Here is a 21,893-nt window from a genome sequence, read left to right as displayed (position 1 = left end):
TAAGGGGGGTAGGACGTCAAACGGGCCGACTCGGAGCAGGAGAGTCACCACAGGACATTTTAATTTCTACTGTCTATAATTTTACAAATAAATTCATAAAACTTTGCCACCATGACCAGGAAGGATTGAGGACTCACATTCATCGCAGTGGAAGTTCAAAAACGTAGCAAAACACCTTTTTTTTACATGTGAAATTTCATCATTTTTTTGTCTTATTACTGGCTGCACTTGTTGCTATAAGTACACTTTTCTTCCTAAGTAAGAGAGATTCTTCGATGAATTTTTCATAGCATACAAACAGTAGTTACAGGTGTATGAAACTCTAGAATTTTCCAAATCTATTAAAAAACTGTGGAAAAAATTGAGATAATTAACTATAAAACTTGAGTTTTTTCTCAACATGAAGTTTAAAATGTAACAGTACATTCATTTTTTCATAAATTAAACAACTTCTAGAGTTTCATACACCTGTAACTATGGTTTGTATGCTGTGCAAAAGTCATCGAAGAATCTCTCTTACTTAGGAAGAAAAGTGTACCTATAGCAACAAGTGCAGCCAGTAATAAGTGAAAAAATGATGAAATTTCACATGTAAAAGAAGTGTTTTGTTACGTTTTTGAGCTTCCACTGCTATGAGTATGAATCCTGAATCCTTCCTGGTCACGCTGTTAAAGTTTTATGAATTTATTTGTAAAAGTATAGACAGTGGAAATTAAAATGTCCTGTGGTGCCTCTCCTGCTCCAAGTCGGCCCGTTTGACGTCCTACCCCCTTAACGAGGCTAGTGGGAGAACTACAGTAGTCTACACTTGCTTACGGTAGTCTGTAGTAGCCTGCGGTAGTTTTAAATCTCTACTCGAGCCTTATCTGCAGCCATCAGTATTGAACCAAGTTTCCGAAGTACACGTTCGGCAGCGTTGTACGACTGTAGAAACAGAATACTAGACAGTAGCTCAGTAGCTGTTTGACTCGAGCGACCCGGCCTTCGCTCGGTAAACACGGCACGGAACACCTGGCGCAGCTTCAAAGTCGTCGCAGCGCGTACGAAAAGCACAGTCTGAGAGTCCCGCTGAGCAGTTAGGAGGATTTAAGAGGCTGCTGGAGCCGTAAAGCAGACGGCTGGAGGCTGCGACCTTGGCTGGAGCGGGGCTGGCCCGTATAAGGCAGGTGCAGCGGCGGGCGGCCTGCCTTGTTTGGACCTCCAGTCGACGGCCGACCGCCGACCGCCGGCACTCCACTTCCGGCGCACTTTCGCGGGCCCGGCCGAGACCGGTTCGCGCAGCTCGTCCCACTCTCGCTTGCCCCACAGAGAGGACGACGAATGCCCCACTGGCGGAGGCTGCAGCGGACACGGCACACAAAGCGCTCTTCCGGACACCTCTCTCCCTTTCAGCCTGACACCTCACCTTTCGAGTGGGAAGGGGACCGCTACGAATAAGGCAGTGGCCGGCACGTCCACTGCTGACGCTCTTGACGAGGAGGACGGGAAGCTGTAAAAGGGCTTGTTTGCTGTGGTATACAAGGTGAATCTCTCAAGCGGAGAGGAAACTGTAGCAATTACAAAATGGTTCAAATGGCTCTGAGCACTATGGGACTTAACATCTGAGGTTGACTTCTTAAGTTATAGAACCCAGTACGTCGTCCTCGATGGTGAGTGTTCATCGGAGGTGAGGGTATCATCTGGAGTGCCCCAGGGAAGTGTGGTAGGTCCGCTGTTGTTTTGTATCTACAAAAATGATCTTTTGAATAGGGTGGACAGCAATGTGCGGCTGTTTACTGATGATGCTGTGGTGTACGGGAAGGTGTCGTCGTTGAGTGACTGTAGGAGGATACAAGATGACTTGGCCAGTATTTGTGATTGGTGTAAAGAATGGTAGCGAACTCTAAATATAGATAAATGTAAATTACTGCAGATGGATAGGGAAAAGAATCCTGTAATGTTTGAATACTCCATTAGTAGTGTAGGGCTTGACACAGTCACGTCGATCAAATATTTGGGCGTAACATTGCAGAGAGATATGAAGTGAGACAAGCATGTAATGGCAGTTGTGGGGAAGGCGGAGAGTCGTTTTCGGTTCATTGGTAGAATTTTGGGAAGATGTGGTTCATCTGTAAAGGAGACCGCTTATAAAACACTAATACGTCCTATTGTTGTGTACTGCTCGAGCGTTTGGATTCCCTATCAGATTGGCTTGAGGGACGACATGGAAGCAATTCAGAGGCAGGCTGCTAGATTTGTTACTGGTAGGTTTGATCATCACGCGAGTGTTACGGAAATGCTTCAGGAACTCGGGTGGGAGTCGCTAGAGGAAAGGAGGCGCTCTTTTCGTGAATCGCTACTGAGGAACTTTAGAGAACCAGCATTTGAGGCTGAATGCAGTACAATTCGACTGCCGCCAAGTTACATTTCGCGGAAAGACCACAAAGATAAGAGAGATTAGGACTCTTACAGAGGCATATAGGCAGTCATTTTTCCCTCGTTCTGTTTGGGAGTGGAATAGGGAGAGAAGATGCTACTTGTGGTACGAGGTACCCTCCGCCACGCACCGTATGGTGGATTGCGGAGTATGTATGTAGATGTAGATGTAGGTCATCAGTCCCCTACAACTAACAACTTCTTAAACCTAACTAACCTAAGGACATCACACACATCCATGCCCGAGGCAATATTCGCACCTGCGACCGTAGCAGTCGTGCGGTTCCCAACTGAAGCGCCTAGAACCGCTCGGCCACCGCGGCCGGCTGTAGGAATTACCTCGAAGAGGACGGTGTATTGACACACAGTCAACATGGATTTAGAAAACATCGTTCTCATGAAACACAACTAGCTCTTCACTCGACCGAAGGGTCGAATGCTATTGACAAGGGTTTTCAAATTGATTTCGTATTTCTTGATTTGCGGAAGGCTTTTGACGCTATACAACACAAGCGGCTTATAGTGAAATTGCGTGCTTATGGAATATTGTCTAAGTTATGCGACTGAATTTGTGATTTCCTGTCAGAGAGGTCACAGTTCATAGTGGGCTAATTGACGGAAAGTTATCGAGTAAAACAGAAGTGATTTGTGGCGTTCCCGAAGGTAGTGTTACAGGCTCCTTGGTGTTCCTTATCAATATCAACAATTTGGGAGACAATCTGAGCAGCCGTCTTAGGTTGTTTGCAGATCATGCTGTTGTTTATCGACTAAGAAAGTCATCATAAGATCAAAACAGATTGCAAAACGACTGCCGGCTGTTGTGGCCGAGAGGTTCTACGCACTACAGTCTGGAACCGCGCGACCGCTACGGTCGCAGGTTCGAATCCCGCCTTTGGCATGGATGTGTGCACTGTCCTTAGGTTAGTTACGTTTTAGTAGTTCTAAGTTCTAGGGGACTGATGACCTCAGATGTTAAGTCCCATAGTGCTCAGAGCCAATTGAACCATTTTTTGCAAAACGATCCAGTAAAGATATGTGCATGGTGCGAAAATTGGCAATTGACACTATATAACGAAACGTGTGAGGTCATCCACATGACTGCTAAAAGAAATCGGTTAAACTTCAGTTACATGATAAATCAATCAAATCTAAACGCCGTAAATTCAACCAAATACCTAGGAATTACAATTGCGGACAACGTAAATTGGAAGGAACACATAGAAAATGTTGTGGCGAAGGCTAACCAAAGACTGCATTTTATTGGCAGGACACTTAGTCTACTAACGAGACTGCCTACACTACTCTTGTCCGTCCTCTTTTAGAATACTTCTGCGCGGTGTGGGATACTTACCTGATAGGACTGGCGGAGAATATCGATAAAGTTCAAAGAAGGGGAGGACGTTTTGTACTATCGCGAAATAGGGGAGAGAGTGTCACTGAAATGATACGTCGTTTGAGACGAACATCATTAAAAGAAAGGCGTTTTTCTTGCGACGGGATCTTCTCACGAAATTCCAATCACCAACGTTCTCCTCAGAATACGGAAATACTTTGTTGACACCGATCTACATAAGGAGAAACGATCACCATGATAAAATAAGGGAAATCAGAGATCGTACGGAAAGTTATAGATGTTCGTTCTATCTACGTGTTACACGAGATTGGAATAATAGAGAACTGTGAAGGTGGTTCGATGAACCCTCTGCCAGGCACTTAAATGTGGTTTTTAGAGTATTCATGTAGATGTAGATGTAGGTGTAGATCCCTCGCAAGATAAGTTAGAGAAATGCGATATGGACACTGCACATGACATAGGTTCTAAACTCGCTACACGGCCTTGAAGGTGGAGACAAAACGTCTTTTTCCGTATGCGTTGTAGTGGTTGAAAACACTCATGAGAGCGCACCAGGCACATGGGAAGCCCTGTCTGACCATATGACCTTCCTCGTTTCTTATTTTCTCAGGGGTTTTTCTTGCTGCTTAGCCCCATATTGCAAAACCACCCCGTATTCAAGAGGGTGTTTTAGAAGTGATGCTCAATAATTCACACATGGAAAATACAGGCCAAAAGTTGCTAGAAAGCTCCAATAAATATGGGTCCACAAGTCAACTCTTGTCGAGATACTACACATTCTCTGTTGCGGTTCATCAGTCTCTAGGAACACATGGCATCTCTAAACGTTTAAGTATCGTTCGAAATGTTGTCCATGCGTCTGAATGCACATTGAACTCATCTCTGAAATGAGTTGAGAACCGCCTCAGGCAGTCCTGGGGAATTCTGTAAATGCTGGAGGGCTGCTTCAATCCGCAAGCCTAGTCCATCAAGAGAGTTGACCAGGCTTTTGACACGACCCCACACACAGAAATCCATGGGATATAAAACCCTGGAGGCCGTGGCACAGGCCCTCCTCTACCTGTCAAGTGTTGACCATATGTCCTAGTTAGATGCTGGCGCATTCGTAAATGAGAATGTGCTTGAGCACCGTCATGCATGAACCACACGTTCAGGCGTTGGTTCAGTAGGGCATCATCATGTGCATCTGGAAATGCAGTCCGCGGACACCAGATGTACTTGGGTCGGGTTAGACTCTGTGGTAGCAAGCGAGGTCCAGTTATGCGGTCTCCGAGCAGTCGTGCCGAAGTTCAACGAATAACGTTGTTGATGTTGTGATACGTGTGTTGCATTAGGATAGACATAGGCCCAAGTGCGACATTTATGGTAGTTAAAAATAACGTCACGGGTAAATCCAGCCTCATCCGTGAACAGAATACTGCTTTTAAACAGGGGATTCAAGGTACACTGTTGTTGTACCCATTGGCAGAAATTCTCTCCAAGAGAGAAGTATGTGTTGTTGTGGGCTTGCACTCGTTGTAGACGATATGAAATGGACACTATTTTTTTAAAAATCCATCTTTTATTCTACATGTCTGAAAGTTTTACAGTGTGTAGATACATCCTTTAGGAACAATATTTTCATTTCTCCACATAATTTCCATCCCTCTCAACTGCCTTACGCCATCTTGGAACCAGCGCATGTATACCCGCACGGTAAAATTCTGGACCAACCTGTTGGAGCCACACTGTTTGGCAGCGTGCACAAAGGAGTCATCATCTTCAAACCTTGTTCCACGAAGAGAGTCTTTCAGTTTCCCAAAGAGATGATAGTCACATGAAGTCAGGTCAGGACTGTAAGGCGGGTGTTTCAGTGTTGCCCATCCGAGTTTTGTGATCGCTTCCATGGTTTTTTGACTGACATGTGGCCGTACATTGTCGTGCAATAGCAAAACATCCTGCTTTTGCCGATGTGGTCAAACACGACTCAGTCGAGCTTGAAGTTTCTTCAGTGTCGTCACATACGCATCAGAATTTGTGGTGGTTCCACTTGGCATGATGTCCACAAGCAAGAGTCCTTCGGAATCGAAAAACACTGTAGCCATAACTTTCCCAGCAGAAGGTATGGTTTCGATTTTTTTATTCTTGGGTGAATTTGCATGATGCCATTCCATTGATTGCCTCTTCGTCTCTGGTAAAAAATGATGGAGCCATATTTCATCTCCTGTCACAGTTCTTCCAAAAAATTCATCACCACCATTTTCGTACTTTTCCAAAAGTTCGCTGCATACCGTTTTTTTCTTGTTTCTTTGTGAGCCACTGTCAACATTCTGGAAATCCACCTTGGACAAAGCTTTTTTAACGCCAACACTTTCAGTATTCTGCAAACACTTCCTTCCCCTAACCCAACGTAGCGTGAGAATTCGTTCACTGTGATGCGTCTGTCAGCAGTCACCAATTCGTTAACTCTCTGCACATTGTCTGGAGTGTGTGCAGTACGAGGCCTGCCGGTGCGAGGACAATCCTCAATATTGCCGTACCCACTTTCATCACGTAACCTGCTAGCCCACCGACTGACTAACTGTACTGCGATCGACAGCAGCATCTCCGTACACCTTTTTCAACATCTTGTAGATGTTTCCCACTGTCTCGTTTCCACAGCCTAGGAATTCTATGACAGCACGTTGCTTCTGACGAACGTCAAGTGTAGCAGCCATCTTGAAGACATGCTGTGACGGCGCCACTCACGGAAACAGGTTGAACTAAGTTTGAAAACAAGCGGGAAGGATGTATCTACATACTGTAAAACTTTCACATATGCAGAATGAAAACAGTATTTTTACAAAAATAGTGTGCATTTCTTTTGGAGTGACCCTCGTAGTTGCGTAAACAAACAGATAGTCGATCCCAAACCATGAGATTCCAAAGTAAATACCACGGTATCGAGAGGCGTTTTCAGTTCGCTCCCAATTCGAATTAATGCGATATCTCGGCAACGGTTGGTTTGGGGATCATGTTTATTGGAGCTTTTTCGCTAATTTTGGCCTGTACTTTCCATGTTTGAATTATTGACCATCACTTCTAAAACGCCCTGGATAAAACAAAACTGTTACATTTTTCTTTATTGTAATTTCATGCCCGTCGTCCCATAGGGGATCGGGGCCCCCTGTCATCGGAATAACCAACGAACTCTTCAGCCAAAAGGATTATACACTATCTGATCAAAAGAACCCGGACACCTTTCAGAGGACATTAATATGAGGTTTGTCCAACCTTCGGCTTTAAGCGGCTTCAACTTTTCTGTTGGAATTTTCAGTGAGGTGACTCAATGTCGGTGCAACAATGGCAGACCATTCTTCGTCAAGAGCCGAAACGAGGGAGAGGTAGTATTGTTGGATGCTGGAATTTGGAACGAAGTCGAATTCCTAAATCGTCCCAAAGATCTTCCATTGGGTTGAGGCAGGGACTCGGGACGGAACAGTCTATTTCTGAAATCTTACTGTCCTCAAACCACTGTCTCGAAGACGCTGCTTTATTAGGAGGGTGCATCGTCAAGCTGATACAGTCATCGTCTCTGAATTGTTCCTCTTCTGTGCGCGGAAAACGTTGTTGTAAAATGTGTTCATATCCTTCCGGATTTAGCGTTTTATTAAGCAAAATAACGGATCGACACCCACAAAAACCAGGCATTGCAATATCGAATGCTGACATCCAGCAGCGACTTTCAATTAAAATGTCCTCCCCTGTACAGGAATGACATAATATATGTACGAGTACTGGCTGGGAAACAAGAAAGAGGACATATGGAAGTTTGGACTTGGCCGCAAGTGGTGCACGGATAGCCAAAGCGGTTAAGGTGTCCGCTCGCATGAAGCGGAAAGCGTGGGTTCACGTCCCGGTCAGACACAAATTTTCATTGTCGTCATTCCCTTACACAGTTGATGGTTTTTCGCATTCCCAGCTGTAATACATTTCATGTTCGCCTAATAATCGTTTCTTATAGGACTGACCTAGTTAATTTGAATGTACTGTTTCTCCACTAGGTGAAGAACATCTTGTCTGCTACAGATTGTAAAATAAACGTAATATTTGAACAATTAGAATACTGTCATTGCAATTTAGAAAACAGTTAATTACCGAATGCTTCACTAAAATTTAGTCATCAAGCAAACAAATAGCTCAAGACTTTTTTTCCTTTCACAAGCCACTACACTTTCGTGTTGGTGTATATAAGAGGGAAAATAAAATCCCTGGAAATGAAATGAAAGCAGATAAGGATCATATCACAGACTTGTAAGCTGCTACAATAATTACGCAGTTAGCCAAATCAGTGGTTAACTAATTAAGTTCATTCAGTAATCAAGTTCACTGAAACCTATCTCCAGTCTATGGAGTTCCCATGCAGAAAAAAGTCAGGAATGACACACATGATTCAAACTATATCGCGGTAAGACTCACAAATAAACATTTTTTAAATTATATCAGTCAAGCAGCAAAAATATTAACACCCAAAGAACGAACAGTATTTCGCCAGTCTGAAGAAAATCATGAAAATGTAAATGATCTACACTACAGCTTAAATGTGTACTAGCGCTTCTGTAATGCAATGAACGCTATTTTGTTAGTGAATCTGCACCTCTACATAGTAAATGGGGCATCTGCGAAAGTGTAAGCAGTGTCTTTATTGTTTTCAACTAATTTACTATAATCTGTTCAAGTATATACAGTCAGTATAGCGGTTGCTCAAAATCTATGTACAGGTTCAGAACAGTCTATCTGAATTTCGTGCAATTCTCAACCCACCGCGTCGCGAAGCTAACCTACACAAACACGTTGGTGACAGCTGAATCACTGTGAATCACACACTACTGGCTCCTTGGCCTAACGGGTCTAGCTCACTAGAGTCATCTAGTGCAGGCAGGTGAAATACGGTGTCTCCACAGAATTTCTGCAACCATTCGTGTAAATACATTTTCCGCAGAACAGCTGGAACAGATTTTGAAATTGATAATAAGGAGCAATAATCGACATCATATATTACTGTAGAAGGACGTAATGTAAATATTTTTGTTCATAAGTAACCTTATAAGCTGTGGCATCCATTGTTCCCGAACACTTCGTGCTCTCGGCATAAAGATAAGTATCAGAGTCGGCGTATTCGAAGTTAAGATCATACTTCACAGGATCATTTCTGTAGTATGTCTTCACCTCTCTCTAGTTCAAAACTGGAGTAGATGCTACCACGATGATGAGTTGTAGTACAGTCCCTGAGCGTGAGGCAAGTGGAATGAGATTTATAAGATCTCAGCTGCTATCGATGATCGTTCACCATGCTTTTTGAAGTATGGGAAGGGATTTGTGCTTTCTGAGTGGCTTTTCAATACATAATCAACCACGTATACTGGTATTTCTATGGTAACTTTTAGTTGTTAATACCTGTGTTTTGAACTTGGGTGCGTTAACAGACTGATGTGAAAAGTATATTAAATTTTTCTGGCACTTGCCGTTAATCGAAAGCACTGCGTATTTAACACTCGTCTTCTCTGTATCTACGGTAAAAACTTTACAGTAAATTATTAAAAGCCGTTGTTGCCGTATTTCTTTCGTGTAAGTGTCAAGTATGGTGTTAAAGAGGTACGCTACTAAAATGGGCCAGCGTGCCACGTACCTACGGAATTTTCGCTATTAAATTGCCAATTCCGCAGGGTCAAGAATGTAGGACTACGTCTCATTTTTAAGGAAAAGATGCAACCGACATTTGTGAAATGGAAAAGGATATATTATCCTTGAAGATTTTTAATATGGTACTCAGCATGAATTCTTTTCCTTTTATGGCTTAAAATGTAACAACTTGTCTAAGGTGATTTTATGGCATTCATTTGGTTCATTCGAAACATTAATGGTTCACTAATAGAAAACTTACTTAAACATTATACACAGTTTTATTCTGCTCTTCCGTACCTTATTCAGTCTTGAATGTTCTGCAGCATGTACTAAGATGTGTTGTATTTTATTGTGTCATTATGATAACTGTAACTCTCTCTTGTGTACAGTGGCACAGACTGAGTGGCAAGTAACAGCTGGCTGGTGTGTTGGTGGAATCTATGACACTGGAAGAAAGGAAGATTAAGATTTAACGTACCGCCGATGACGAGTTCATTAGAGTGAAACAGGAAAGGAAATGAATAGAAGTGGTAGAATGTACCCTCTACTATGCATATTGCGGTGCCTTACTGAGTATGAATGTAGATGTAGAAAGTATGAGCTAGTGTAAGACCGCAGGAAGTGATTATAAAGTTGAAATATTCACGAAGGGAAAAGACAGATTCAAACTGGAGATGCTTTTCATGGACGTTTGAAATCACACGAGACTCCAATACTTGATCTGCGTCGACGGACAGTGATTCGTTTCCATACTCAGCGGTATTTGTAACCATACTGTACAGTATTTATATGGTAAGCATCTCGTCTTTATGCTGCGATGTTTTCTGGGAAACTGATGTGCTAACATAAAACGATCACATATACACTGATAAGTTTCGTATGAGTACAATGTATTATATGTAAATCTCATGTTAAAAATACAGTGCAAAGTTAAACGTGATATAACCAAGGAGGTAAAGTGCTACAGACACAAGAATGTATCGCCGTTCACTGCAAGTGAGCATCCGTACATACAAGAAGTGTACCTACTGGACCTAATGAAGACCTTGGGAATTCAACGAAATGGTGATAATCTAATTAACAGTCATAGTAATGTAAATATTATCTCACAACTTTTCTATGTCTTTATGCATGAAGCTGAGCACCAATGGCTGGAAATATTTCACAAATAAATAAATGTTATAAGATCAATAATTCATAAACACAGTGACTGAATGAGGTATACTCACATAATCTTCGAAATAGGCCACTTGGTGCTATGGAAGTTCGGAGTCTTTTCTCGTGGTGTAACGAAACCTCGAAGTCTTTTCTCCTTGGCCTGGTTCTTTTGCAGTACCAGTTCACTGGACTGCCGCCGCCAGATTTCAGAACAATGACGGTGTTCCTCTTTTGTCGTCATGCTGCAGTATTTGTACGTTTGTATTCCGCACGTGGAAAACAAACGTCTTTTGTTGAGCTCAGCGCACTGAAAATGAGCGCTGGTACGCCCTGTTGACAGGCGATAGGGACTAGCGCGAACACGAGCCAAAGACAACGGCTTTTTCCACATTCGTTCGTACACTGTCGGACAATGTTGGTGCGGTTTGAGGTAGTACTACAACATAATCAAATGAAAATAAAAGAAGAAAGTATTGCAGTTTTCAGTATGATTTGGTGTTCATTTTATTATGGCACTTGGCGTGTTATTAAAAACGTGGCGTTTTGAAATCTACATGTATCGAGTGTAAGATCTGCGGTGGCTTATCATAAGGGCTTCTTGGCATCTAAATAAGGCCACCTCAGGGAAATCATAGAAAACCACATCAGATTAACACTATTCAAGTTGGAGCACTGGGTGTATCTTATTTTGGCGAGGAGACCACGTCTCGCATTAATAACTGATATATGTAAGCAATATTACGGTATATTGATAATTTTTACTTCATGGACCGTCTGTTAGCAACTGAATAAAAACAATTTTAGTGCCATACGCGTTTCGCCTTTATTTTCTGCAAGGCATCATCAGTGGCTTGGAACACACACACCACACAGACACATATATATATATACGCACACGCAAATGCATACACGAACAGATCACAGATACTTCAATAATTACAGTCGAAAGTTTGGCAATAACATTCGATCTTTGGCAAAAACATTTGACAGTCGGCAACAGAAACAAAAACATTGCATTGAAACAAGCGTTCAGTTCATAGTGCTGTGGAATGTGGAAAAAAACGCAAATTGGCATTCATAAGAAGAACAACACAAAAAATGCAACACGAGCGTAATATGTAAGAAGTTGTCCACGCGACCTGTAAGCACAGTTCTAAACATTACGACTTAATAGGAAATACCAACCACCAGAACTGTTTATAACCTGTAGGTACAGTGACAAAAATGTAAATTAAATAGCAAACATATGTACATATTCCAAGCCACTGACGATGCCTTGCAGAAAATAAAGTGTAATACTACACGCAGCTGAGGAAGGCAGGACTACAAAAGTTGAAGATGTCGTATGTAAGCGCGACTGCTACGGTCGCAGGTTCGAATCCTGTCTCGGGCATGGATGTGTGTGATGTCCTTAGGTTAGTTAGGTTTAAGTAGTTCTAAGTTCTAGGGGACTGATGACCAGAGATGTTAAGTCCCATAGTGGTCAGAGCCATTTGAACCATGTCGTATGTAAGCAAGTTTACGTTCGAAGGCCATACGGTCCAGAGTTGGTAGGCCATTCAGACAAAATCTCCGTGACCACTGAAGCAATTGTCTCACCCATGCACCAGGATAAAGATACCTGTTCGGTAAAAACATCGCGTCCTGCCGCGTGAAGAAGTCTGTAATTGGCTGCTGCACATCCTCGTGCGACAGGAAACATCGGCCCTTCAATACCTTTTTAAGGGACCGAAGGCGTGGTAATGGCATGGGGGGAGATTAGGACTGTAGGGCGGGTGCTAGAGTATTCAAAAAAATGGTTCAAATGGCACTGAGCACTATGAGACTTAACATCTGAGGTCATCAGTCCCCTAGAAGTTATAACTACTTAAACCTAACTAACATAAGGACATCACACATATCCATGCCCGAGGCAAGATTCAAACCTGCGACCGTCACGGTCGCGCGGTTCCAGACTGAAGCGCCTAGAACAGACTGAAGCGCCTAGAACCACTCGGCCACATCGGCCGCCGCTAGAGTATTCCTTCGGGTTTCCACTTCACAGTCACTTCACCAGCAGTCTCACTTGAGTTGGCATGACTTTGCGTTACGACATTTGCGATATGAGGTCGCGCATTATTATGGACCAGCAGTACGTCTTGTCTCACTATTGCACAACGGTAGATTCTACCGGTGTTTGTCCTTTGGCAGTCAAGAAAAGAATAACAGCATAACCTGGTAATGACGCCCGTCAGCACAGGAGACCTACCTGGCTTTGCTTAGCTGGAGTTGTTCCTTCGCGTTTCCACTTCAAAAAATGGTTCAAATGGCTCTGAGCACTATGGGACTTAACATCTATGGTCATCAGTCCCCTAGAACTTAGAACTACTTAAACCTAACTAACCTAAGAACATCACACAACACCCAGTCATCACGAGGCAGAGAAAAACCCTGACCCCGCCGGGAATCGAACCCGGGAACCTGGGCGTGGGAAGCGAGAACGCTACCGCACGACCACGAGCTGCGGACGTTTCCACTTCACGATCACATCACCAACAGTCTACCTGGACACCTTTAGTATGGTTACTATATTGCTGATGGAGTTAGTTCCACGTTCCATGGATTATTTGAGCGATAAAAAGTAATGATGTTAAGAGCCGTTTTATATTCATATCACAAATGATTTTGTAAATATGCCTACATGCTGATCATTTTTTTAAGTCGGATAACTTCCAATGGCTATTCCACGGATTCACTGAGTTCTCGTGACCAACCCATTAGCAGAAGTTTCTAATACTGTACTCGATTTGCTATTTATTACAATGTTAGTATTAGGACTGTTGATATTTTTAAAAATATCGCCAATCCATTATACTGATATATTAGTAATAGCCCTCAATATACAGAGGAAAGTATCGATTTATCGATATATCGGCAGAATAATTATTGACGTACTGGCCTATGAAAATAAAGGCTGCGCATTGTAAATATACTGCCGATTTTAGAGCTGTATATTTAAGTATTGGTTTATTATTAGATACTGTGTATATCTACAGGGTAACAGCCTGCGTATCCTTCTTCGAGCAAGAATTGCAAGGACAACTATGAACGTTCACGCTTCGCGATAACCACTTTGCTAACAGTGGTAACTATTTGTAAGTGGCACAATAAAGGGTATCCGACCGGCCCGTTGTTCTGTTTCGTCACATTTCGGATTTGTCCGGAACACTTCATTTCGACCTCCCTGTGTTTTCATTTCTGCCAATGTCAATGACCTAGCAGCTGTAGTGTCAAAATTGCGTGATAAAATTAAGCTTACAGTTTCTGTTGGTAGCGCCGAGTGTCGTCAGCACTTTCCCTCACACGTCTCTGCCCAGTCGTTTAGATTTTTGCTCGTCATTTTCAGCAAATACTTTTAAAGAATGCCGTTGTGAAGATTGAAGGCTGTAAATTCAGCTAAATACTCAGGGATTACAATTACAAATAACCTAAATTGGAACGATCACATAGCTAATATTGTTCGTAGAGCAAACCAAAGACTGTGAGTCATTGGCAGAACACTTAGAAGGTGCAACAGGTCTACTAAAGAGACAGCTTACACCACGCTTGTCCTCCCTATTCTTGAGTATTGCTGTGCGGTGTGGGATCCAGATCAGGTGGGACTGACGGATGACATCGAAAAAGTACAAAGAAGGGCGGCTCGTTCTGTATTATAGCGAAGTAGGGGAGATAGTGTCCCAGACATAACACATGAATTGGAGTGGCAATCATTAAAACAAAGGCGTTTTTCGTTGCGACGGGATCTTCTCATGAAATTTCAATCACCAGTTTCCTCCTCCGATTGCGAAAACATTCTGTTGGCACCCACCTACATAGGGAGAAATGATCATCACGATAAAATAAGAGAAATCAGCGTTCGCACAGAAAAAAGTAAGTGCTCGTTTTTCCCGCGTGCCGTTCGAGAGTGGAACGGTTGAGAGACGGCTTGACGGTGGTTCATTGAGCCCTCTGCTAGGCACTTTATTGTGAATAGCAGAGTAATCAAATGGTTCAAATGGCTCTGAGCACTATGGGACTTAACATCTGTGGTCATCAGTCCCCTAGAACTTAGAACTACTTAAACCTAACTAACCTAAGGACATCACACACATCCATGCCCGAGGCAGGATTCGAACCTGCGACCGCAGCAGTCGCGCGGTTCCGGACTGCGCGCCTAGAACCACTAGACCACCGCGGCCGGCAGCAGAGTAATCACGTGGATGTAGATGTAGATGTATCGACATATGTTGTTGTTGTTGTTGTTGTTGTGGTGGTCTTCAGTCCTGAGACTGGTTTGATGCAGCTTTCCATGCTACTCTATCCTGTGCAAGCTTCTTCATGTCACAGTACCTACTACAACCTACATCCTTCTGAATCTGTTTAGTGCATTCATCTCTTGTCCTCTCTCTACGATTTTTACCCTCCACGCTGCCCTCCAATACTAAATTGGTGATCCCATCATGCCTCAGAACATGTCCTGCCAACCGATCCCTTCTTCTAGTCAAGTTGTGCCACAAACTTCTCTTCTCCCCATTCCTAGTCAGTACCTCCTCATTAATTATATGATCTACCCATCTAATCTTCAGCATTCTTCTGTAGCACCACATTTCGAAAGCTTCTATTCTCTTCTTGTCCAAACTAGTTATCTTCCATGTTTCACTTCCATACATGGCTACGCTCCATATAGTTTCAGAAACGACTTCTTCCCAACCACTGCTTCCCTTTCATGTCCCTCGACTCTTATAACTGCCATCTGGTTTCTGTATAAATTGTAAATAGCCTTTCGCTCCCTGTATTTTACCTCTGCCACCTTCAGAATTTGAAAGACAGTATTCTAGTCAACATTGTCAAAAGCTTTCTCTAAGTCTACAAATGCTAGAAACGTAGGTTTGCCTTTACTTAATCTAGCTTCTAGGATAAGGCGTAGGGTCAGTATTGCCTCACGTGTTCCAATATTTCTACGGAATCCAAACTGATCTTCCCCGAGGTCAGCTTCTACCAGTTTTTCCATTCGTCTGTAAAGAATTCGCGTTAGTATCGACATATAAGGGAAAAAAATGTCAGAAAAAAGGAACTTTGTTAGTTACGCCATTGTCAATTTTCCTAGATGAGACAAACGAAATGCGCGGGGCAGAGAAAATACGCATCGACGGGTCGACGGCAGGGGACGCGATGCAGACGCGGCTATCGGCGTGGGCGGTGAGCGCTTCTGCCGCGCGTCGCGAGGGCCTAGCGGTATGCCGTTAGCCGGCGGCTGCCAGACGGAGCGCCGGCACAGTCGGCAGTGAGCGGCGAGCAGCGAGCAGCTACAGAGACGGCCTTTTGCGGAGGGACCGGTCCGGCCGCCGCAGACGCGCAGTCTGTCCCTCACGACCGCATCGGCGCCACACGGCGTCCGGAGCAAACTTGGCCGAGTGGGGGACACCACCACCGCAGTGAGAGGCGGTCGGTATCCGCATCTTCCTCACATACAGTAATTAAAACTATTACGTCTCACCTAGAGCCTCTCAAGTAGTCCCCCTGCGAGCGAATACACCCATCTGAACATTACTGCCGTGTTTGAAATCTGTAGTGAGAGCCTTTCTTTGCTAGACTGCTTAGTAACCACTGCGATTTCACTTGAATCTCCTGCACTCCTTCAACTCTAGCCTCCTTCAACTTCACTTGAAGAGTGAGTTGTCACATGGAGCTAAGTCTGACGAGTACGGCTAGTGGTGAAAAACTCTCTCTCTCTCTTTTTAGTTAAAAGAGTCAGGACACCTTTTAGCGAACAATAGTAAGGGGTGTGTCCACTCTTCGCCTACAGGGAATGTCCATTAATTACGATATTGCAATACCTGTGTTAATCAGAATTACGATGCAAAGTTCCCAGAACATCCTATTTATCCGCCGACACTGGGAAGCGACTTTCAAGTAAACCGTCTCATCTGTACGGAACTATACATAATGGATGTACGAGTACAGGTCGCATGCGCATGGTTGACCACATGTGGACGCTCGGGTCTGGCCGTGAGGTCCGCTCGCCGAATGGTTGCCGGCACAGTAGTTCAGCGTGTTCCGTCACAAAGCTCGCTGGTTTCTGTAATATAAAACTGAGTCAGTGGACCAAGAAACGAACTTCAACGGATGTCATGTGACGTCCGCTACGACCAAATACAACGAACAAAATGCAAAAAGAAAAGAAAAAAAACTGCAAAGGCAACCTCTCTCGCCGGCCAGTGTGGCTGAGCGGTTCTAGGCGCTTCAGTCTGGAGCCGAGCGACCGCTACGGTCGCAGGTTCGAATCCTGCTTCGGGCATGGATGTGTGTGATGTTCTTAGGTTAGTTAGGTTTAAGTAGTTCTAAGTTCTAGGGGACTGTTGACCTCAGATGTTAAGTCCCATAGTGCTCGGAGCCATTTCAACCATTTGAACCAACCTCTCTCGATGAGCAGGAAATCCCGGTTCGAGTCCGGGTCCGGCACACATTTTCATTGTCGTCATGACGTCCATTGACGTCATGAAAGCTCAAAAAGTAGTAAGACTCCTTCACGTAGTGAAAGTAAAATTATGTCCTACAATAATTTCAAACGAACAATTTCAAATATTTACCGAAAATTGTGAAAAAAATAATGTGGAAAAAAAATATCGGCATTCGATGTTGCCATTTCGATACTGATATTTATAGGAAAGCATATCTTCGATACACATCGGTATATCAATATATCGGTATTTTATCAACAACCCTAGTCTATGGGGGAATGTCAGCTCATTCTTCCTCAAGAGCCGAAGCCAGAGAAGGTGGTTAGTGTTTAACGTCCCGTCGACAACGAGGTCATTAGAGACGGAGCGCAAGCTCGGGTTAGGGAAGGATTGGGAAGGAAATCGGCCGTGCCCTTTCAAAGGAACCATCCCGGGATTTGCCTGAAACGATTTAGGAAAATCACGGAAAACCTAAATCAGGATGGCCGGAGACGGGATTGAACCGTCGTCCTCCCGAATGCGAGTCCAGTGTGCTAACCACTGCGCCACCCGAAGCCAGAGAAGGTAGTGTTGTGGCCTAGAACAAAGTCGATGTCCAAACTGATCCTAAAAGTGTACCACTGAGTTCATATTGGGACTCTGGGCACGTCACTACATTTGAGAAATGCTATGTCCACAAATGATTGCATCACAGTTGCTGATGCAGTCTCCCAATGTTACTCTGCTGTATGCATTACTAAGTGCTGTAATGTATTCATACCCTTCCATGTGTAGCGTTTTCTTAAGCGCCACGAGAGGCGGCTGTGGTTGTTGTAACGCTTTTTCACTTTACGGTCCTACCCCGTCTATGTTAAGATTTTCTGGCGTGGTGACAGTTCATGGCCTGCCGGAACGGTCGTCATAAACGCTTATTCTGGTCTTAAGCCGGTAGCTTGCCCTAAAGCGTTGTCTCTTAAATTTGTTTCTCTTTGTTCCGTACCTGGAGCGGTTTTCCTAATTCTCAAACGATATTATACGTAGATACGGGGCTCTTTTACACTACTTCATGCAAAACTATAAACTGAATAAAGAACGACAGTGGCAATATACTGACGAAAATTAACCAAACAGTCCAGCTCGGAGCCACTTGCAACGCTGGAGAAGGGTGTATGGCGAAACACCTACTGCTGTTTCAGAGTACTGGTAACCATTTGTCCATAAAACTCAAATTCTTGACAATTTTTACATACCACCTTGTACGTTTGCAAGTGGATACTAAATCCGATACTCGAATACTGATTCGTCTTTAAGCTCTTCAATATAAAAAATGCCGTTCTCGCTGACGGATATCTTCTTCCACAATCGAAACTGTTCCCATTTAAACGCACAACCGTTTTTGGAAAGTGCTTCAGTTGTCAAGTAAGATTAAGCGAATTTAAGTGCAGTGAAGGAAAAAGAGTATTCGACTGAACAGGAAGTTACTCATTTCCTTTATTTAATTGATGACAAACACATTTTATCTTTATCAGAGTAGAAAAAATACACAAATTATGATGTATTTGCTGCATTAGAGAAATAGAGCTGATTGGCAACACCTCTTTATTTCTGCATAGCTAACTGATGTGTAAATTGCTGTGCCACTCCCTATTTTAGTGGAAAAACTTTCATACACATTCCATGACTAATGACAAAACATCCACTATTCGTGAGCACAAGAATATGTATGTGTCATTCAGAATTTTTGTAACCATTGGAGTACAATAAACTTACACCGGTGGCCTTAACGCGAATAGCTTAGGTAGGTTTATAAAATAGTTCCGAACGCGTTAACTGACGTGGATAAGGTCAAACATCTCTTCTTGCACAATCTCAGCAACCTCCACCTCGTCACGAGTTGACTGACATCCGTAAGTAAATCGCAGTTTGTTAAAAATATTACAAGAGTACCGAAAACCTTGCTTCATCACGCAGGCGAAACCGGACAGTTGATTTACAGACACTATTCGTGTAAAACAACTGACGCTCGGGAAATCGACATTTGATCTGGTTAGTAAAATCCATTCAGGCGTGACATGTAAAACACAACGGAGCAATACAACTAACGATCTTCGGTTTTCGTCTTCCGGACGTTGTGAAGCACGCAAGCGCAGCGCGTGCCGTTTACTGCCACGAGCGACAACATAAGTGTCGCTACAAGTGGTGAGATATTTAACACAGGTACTGCAGCGAGGTAATGACTCAAAACCTATTGGGCAGAAACCAAGGTCAACAGGTGCCATTATTCTTCTTAAACTTACTCTTTTCAGACCTGCCTCCGTAGCCTAGTGCGTTAACGCACATCTACGGGATGAGGCCCGGCTCGAACTGATTCCTCCTGTCCACCATCACGAAGTCATCGCTTGCAGACTCATATAGCGTTGCGCTGCACCCGGACAAGGAGCATCGACGAGGTATGTCACACAATTAGAACGACTGCAATAATGGATTTATCGCTGCGACAAAGAGCCATCACCGCACTGGACCTTCTATCGTATTGTATTGTATGAAACCGGGGACCTACAAACGAAAAAGGCTTCGTCCCGCCGTAGCCCTCAGTGGTTCCAAACCCCAGAACAGGCCACAACAGTCCACCCACCCCGCCGCCGCCTCACACCGAACCTAGGGTTATTGTGCAGTTCGGCCCCCAGTGGATTCCCCAGGGAACGTCTCATACCAGACGAGTGTAACCCCAGATTTTTGCGTGGTAGAGTAATTATGGTGTACACGTACGTGGAAACGGTGTATGCGCAGCAATCGCCGACATAGTGTAACTGAGGCGCAATAAGGGAAATCAGCCTGCATTCGCCGAGGTAGATGGAAAACCGCCTTAAAAACCATTCACAGGCTGGCCGACACACCGGACCTCGACACTAATCCTCAGGGTGGGTTCGTGCCGGGGGCCGTCATACCTTCAACCGCGCGGCTTTTTTCTTTAAATCCCATTTTAGTTCTTGTTCCTTGCATTTGTTTGTTGCGGACATCCCATGACACCCTGTCAAGTTCACTGTTGATCCATACACTCAGTTTTTTTTTTTTTATTATTACAGAGGGCAGAGTTACCGTGCCGGCAATGTGTACCCCGAACGCTAGCCGGGCGGGTAACTGGACCTTCAATCGTCAATGACTTTCGGCAGTTTTCACACCTTCAGTACGCGGAAACAGAGGAAAGAGAAAGCTGCTCGTCTCTGGTGCAAGTTTTTATCATTTCTCTTTAGTTTGGGCTGTCGGCGATACACGAAAACAAACTCCTCAGCAAAAAGGTTTAAAACTATGTAAACATGAAACATAATAAATGGTACAACATTTACACCGTTATCATCATCAGCAGCCAATTCAGCCAGTTGGTGATGCGGCGTTTTTGAGCCGGCAGGTCACATAGAGTCCTACCAGGCTCTTCTCTTCCTGGCGATCTTGACCTTACCGTTGCCAAATGAATCGAACTCTCCTTCGTAAGTCTTAATTACTTCTGTCCGACGATGTCCCCTCGGTCTTTTCTGGTAAACTGGGCTCCAGTATAGTATTAGTTTTGCCCTTTGCCATCCTTTCTTTGAGCGATAAGACCACGCTAGTGTCATTTCAAGATATTTACTCTTTTCAACATGTTACTGACGTTCGCTGTACGTCTTATATCCAATTCTTTCTTCTGTCTGTCATTGTGTATCTCAACATTGATCTTTCCATTCCTGTCTGAGCTGCTACGAGTTTTTGACAATGAATTCATTTCATGTCCATGTCTCACAGCCATTGGCTGTTACTCGCAGTAACTTATACTTTGGCCAAAACTGATTTCTACAGTTCAGCCGACATCTTGGACTTGAAAACTGAAGAGTAAGTGCGGAGATGAGGGTTACGTGTTGAGTGGATACTGAGAAGACAGAAAATGGTGGGGGTGGGGGTAAGGGGAAAGTATGAAGACAGGGATAGGGAGAGATAGAGAGTGAAGCTATTGGTGTGGGGTGGGAATGGTACGAAACAGTTATAGTTGATGAGATGGATAAATATTTGTGCGGATTACATTGGGTAGAAGAATGACTCCATTGAAATTTCTTTGGAAGAGGATACTGAATGTATATAGGTATGGTGGAATGTGTCTGTATAGATGTGCAGTCTACTAATAGTGGGAACTTAAAAGGAAACAATACGGTTACTGGAGTCGAGTTTGCAGACAGCGTAGGATGTAGGAAAGTGTTCATTTTAATTGATGATAGGTGGGAATTTTAAGCGATGATAAGGAACGATGTGGAGCAGAGGACATGCAGAGTGAGTGGCGTTCAAAGATTTGGAGGGAGAGGTAGTGCAAGCTGCTAATGGGGCAGTTTGTTCATCTGAACGAACCTAGTGAACATCCGATGTAGTATAAGGAACATCCGTACCTACTGACAGCTTAATGGTACAATTTTTCGATTTTTATTACGCATTGACAAATCTGATTTATCTTCGTATACAACGCCTAGCAGTATTTCAAAAAATGCTTCAAATGACTCTGAGCACTATGGGACTTAACTGCTGAGGTCATCAGTCCCCTAGAACTTGGAACTACTTAAACCTAACTAACCTAAGGACATCACACACATCCATGCCCGAGGCAGGATTCGAACCTGTGACCGGAGCGGTCGCGCGGTTCCAGGCTGTAGCGCCTAGGACCGCTCGGCCACTCCGGCCGGGAGCAATATTTCAAGCCCGATGTCAACGCGGAGCGTGAATACTGCGCGCACTTCGCAAGCTGCTGTTAAGTTCCTGGAAGACTTGAGCACTGAGAATTGCAGTGATTCGCTGAGATCTTAATGTTACCTGATGGAAAAAATGGAATCACATTTAAAGTGTGT

General features: G+C 43.8%; 1 protein-coding gene and 2 non-coding genes across 3 annotated transcripts in view; 1 reads left to right on the top strand and 2 right to left on the bottom strand.

Moving 5' to 3' along the window:
- LOC126485103 (breast cancer anti-estrogen resistance protein 3 homolog) overlaps window positions 1–21,893 on the bottom strand; it is a 1,126,433-nt gene that overhangs the window by 1,031,682 nt on the left and 72,858 nt on the right. The gene's annotated exons all lie outside the window — the stretch shown is intronic.
- LOC126485617 (small nucleolar RNA U3) lies at window positions 8,915–9,122 on the top strand. Its single transcript, XR_007588044.1, has one exon. It is a non-coding gene; the product is annotated as a small nucleolar RNA U3 (small nucleolar RNA).
- Window positions 17,532–17,606, bottom strand: Trnaa-cgc (transfer RNA alanine (anticodon CGC)). Its single transcript has one exon. It is a non-coding gene; the product is annotated as a tRNA-Ala (tRNA).

This window comes from Schistocerca serialis, chromosome 6 (assembly GCF_023864345.2).
Source record: "Schistocerca serialis cubense isolate TAMUIC-IGC-003099 chromosome 6, iqSchSeri2.2, whole genome shotgun sequence".
Classification (NCBI taxonomy): Eukaryota; Metazoa; Arthropoda; class Insecta; order Orthoptera; family Acrididae; genus Schistocerca; species Schistocerca serialis.
This window is presented reverse-complemented; position numbering and strand designations above follow the sequence as displayed.